The sequence below is a fragment of the Manihot esculenta genome, chromosome 1 (genome assembly GCF_001659605.2).
Source record: "Manihot esculenta cultivar AM560-2 chromosome 1, M.esculenta_v8, whole genome shotgun sequence".
Lineage (NCBI taxonomy): Eukaryota > Viridiplantae > Streptophyta > Magnoliopsida > Malpighiales > Euphorbiaceae > Manihot > Manihot esculenta.
The window spans coordinates 41,905,003-41,908,766 of NC_035161.2; positions in this window are offsets into that span (position 1 = coordinate 41,905,003).

Genomic DNA, 3,764 nt, shown 5'->3' on the forward strand with positions numbered 1-3,764 from the left:
CTTTCTGCCTGGCAAGCTTTTGAGTATCCGAACTTTCCTGGACACTTAGCCTGCCTTAACGAGCATCCGGGCTCCACCAACCCTACGAGTATCCCGAGCACTCCAACCCTTCTCTTACCAAGCATGTCTTGCTTAGTCCTGCTTCCATCAAGCAGATCGGCCATTTAGCAAAATACCCCCATCAACAGATCGCCACACCTTATTACAGGTCTGATCATCTATCAAGCCATCAACAGGTCGTATGATCTCTCTATATTTTTATCCAAAAATTTCGAGCTCTTTTGAAGAATTCGAGCATCAGTCTTATAATTCTCCACCTTGCTTAAACTTCTTCAACTCATATGAATCCTCATCCCTTCTTCGACCTGATCCTCTTCATTCTTCGGTCAGTCATAACAAGCTCAGTGTCCTTTTGAACTTGTTAACCGATAAAGCCTTGTGAGTGCATCAGTAGGGTTTTCTTCTATGTGGATCTTCAAAACCTTGACAATACTTTTAAATATCAAATCTCTAACGAAGTGCAATCTAATGTCTATGTGTTTGGTTCTTTCATGATGCATGTTGTTCTTTGACAAACTAATGGCACTATGAGAATCACAAAACGCCTCCACTATCTCTTGTTTGAACCTGAGCTCCTCTACCAGACCTTTTAACTAGATTCCCTCTTTAATGGCTTTTGTTAATCCCATATACTTGGCCACTATGGTCGAACGAGCTATGACATGTTGCAAGCCTAACTTCCAGCTTACAACATTTCCAACAACAGTGAATACATACCCTGACATCGATTTCCTTTTGTTCAAATCAGCTGCATAATTAGAATTATAAAAACCTTTAACCTTCAGACCTGATTCCCTGATATAATTGAGTTTCAGCTTCTGTGTACCTCTAAAATACCTGAGTACCTATTTCACAACATTCCAGTGATTTCTTTCTTAAGTGGCGCCTCAAGAAGTCTCCAAAAAAAAAATCCATCTGGAATATTCATAGACAAACAGAACACTATACGGCTCTACCCCGTGTTCCCGAGTGATCTTTACGTTGGGCGTGCTTCACCCCGTGCTCCTTTCTGTTTCTACTTGGCAGGGATTTCAAGCTTTTGGGAATTTCGAGTTTCCACATACTCCAAGCTTCTCGCGACTCTACCTTCCTTGCGAGCATCCCGAGCACACCAACCCTACGAGTATCCTAAGCACACCAGTCCCTTTCTGAGCTTCTTAGGCAACTCTAGCTCCTCCGAGCTCCTAGCACTCTTTTGGCCTTCCGAGCTCCTAGGCACTTTTGCCTTTCAAAGCTTATGGGTACTCTTGCCTCAGCCTGCATCCATATGATGCTCCACCTCTCGGTAGCTTGTCCCTCAAACTACTCATTATGCCAATAACTCTCACCTGCTCTGCGACTCATCCTGTTTGGCTTGGCAGGTCGTTCCAACCAATTCAACCTCAACAGACCAGCACGTCCGCTAGACTCCAAAACCTTGCCCCTATAAATTGGCCATGACTTCCTGATTCAATTTCAATCTCTTCTGCAGGTGTGAAGGTAAAAGTCACAGTCTTAGCCTTATTATATCTTCAAGGGGGTTTGATCTCTCTTCTGCCTCTATCCCTTGCAAGTATATAACCACTAAGATCTTCTTGCTCAAAATCCACCTTTTTCTCTGGCCTTTGTCCTGATTCTACATCTTCAGTGTTCCCAGATTTATCATCTGAAGAGATGTCCTTCTCTTTAGATCATGATGAACTCTCACTTGTTCTCTAAGAAACTCCACCTTGATTTTTAGTCCTTTTACTGTTCTTGATCTGCACAGTAGGAACTTGAATAGTAACAGTCTCCTTATCTGAGATTTGCCCTGTAATCTCTTCCTCTTTCTCCTCCTACAAGTTCTTAAACACTTGTTCTTCATTGAATCTGACATCTCTGCTAATGATACACTTCTTTTCCTCCAGCAACCAAATCTTATATCCTTTTGTTCCTTGAGGATATCCAATGAATATTCCCTTCCTTGCTCTTGGCAACAATTTGCGCTGATCTGTATACATGTAAGCCACACAACCAAACCTCCTCAAGTGTGAATAGGAAGGCTCAGTCCTTAACCACATTTGTTATGGAACATTTAACTCTATAGCAGTAGATGGTGACTTATTGATTAGGTACACACAAGTAGATGCAGCTTCAGCCCATAAATTTTGAGATAAACCCTACTCACTGAGTAAGCTTCTGACCTTTTCCATTATTGTCCTATTCATCATTTCTGCAACACCATTCTGCTGTGGTATATAAGCACATGTCCTGTGCCTCCGGATTCCTTGCTTCCTGCAAAATGAATCGAACTTTTGATTACAGAATTCAAGACCATTGTCTATCCTTAATGTCTTGATCTTCTTTCATGTTCGATTCTCCACTAAGCATCTCTATTCCACAGACTTCTCAAAGGTTTCATGCTTTGATTTTAAGAAGTAAATCCAGACCTTTCTCGAATAATCATCAATAAAAGAGATGAAATACTGACACTTCGACAGAGAGAAAGGGATGTTTGGTGATCCCCATAGGTCTGAGTGAATATAGTCAAGAATTTCTTTTGTTGTATGCTTTATAGTCTCAAAGGACAACCTGTGAGATTTATCAAAGACACAATTTTTATAGAAATTTAAAGATGATAGATTGGCACCTTGAAGCAGACCCTTTTTTAACAGAGTCTCAATTCCCTTCTGACTCATGTGTCCAAGCCTGCTGTGCCAAAGGCAAGTTTGACCCTGAGTAGCCTCGAATGGATTTGATTCACCAGAAATTGTTTTGCCTTGCAAAATGTATAGACCTTCTATCAGCTCTCCTTTCATGATAACTCTGTAGCCTTTGATAATCTTCATTATGCCTTTCTGAGCCTTATACTAGCAGTCTTGCAATTCAAGTGCACCAAGAGAAATAAGGTTTCTTTTGAGTTCAGGAATATACCTCACATAAGTTAACATCACAGTCGTGCCATCATGCATCATGATCTGTACTGTTCCGACTCCTTTGACATTCAGGTTTTGTTGTTTCCCATCTTGACTATGCCTTCATCTTTTTCTTCAAATGTGGTAAACTATTCTTTTTTCGGGGTCATATGGAATGTGCAGTCTGAATCCAATATCCACTATTCTTTAATGTCTAACTCAGTGGTGGACAATACCTTTGAAGTTTTTGCAGTCAAAACTTCAAAATCTTGCATATTGCTCTTTACAATTGTCGCTTCACCCTTCTCATTCTAAGAAGCCTTCTGATTGTTTTTTCTCGAGTAGTAGTCCTTCTTGAGGTGGCCTTTCTTGCCACAATATCAACATTCGGCTTTGTTCTTGGACTTTGATCTTGCCCTCGCTTTGCTCTTGCCCCTATTCTTGTTGTCTCTATTCTTAGATCTTCCCCTTACTACCAGATCTCCACCCTAATTTCTTGTATCCTCTAAGCATTAAGTTCTGCTTCTTTAGACCTTGTTGCAATCTTCACCTCTTCAACTGTGATACTGGTTCTTGAATACTTCAGAACCTCCCACAACTGTTCATAAGGGGGAGGCAAAGAATTCAACAGGTACACTGCTTGGAATTCTTCCTCCATCTTAACCTACAGATTCTGCAAGTCAGACAACATCTTCTAGAAAACGTCCAAGTTCTCCTCAATGGTCTTGTCCTCGTCCATCCTGAAGCCTGAAACTCTCCGCATCATGTTACATTATGTAACGACCCGAAAATCGGACCGCTACCGGCGCTAGGATCCGGGTCGACTTAAGG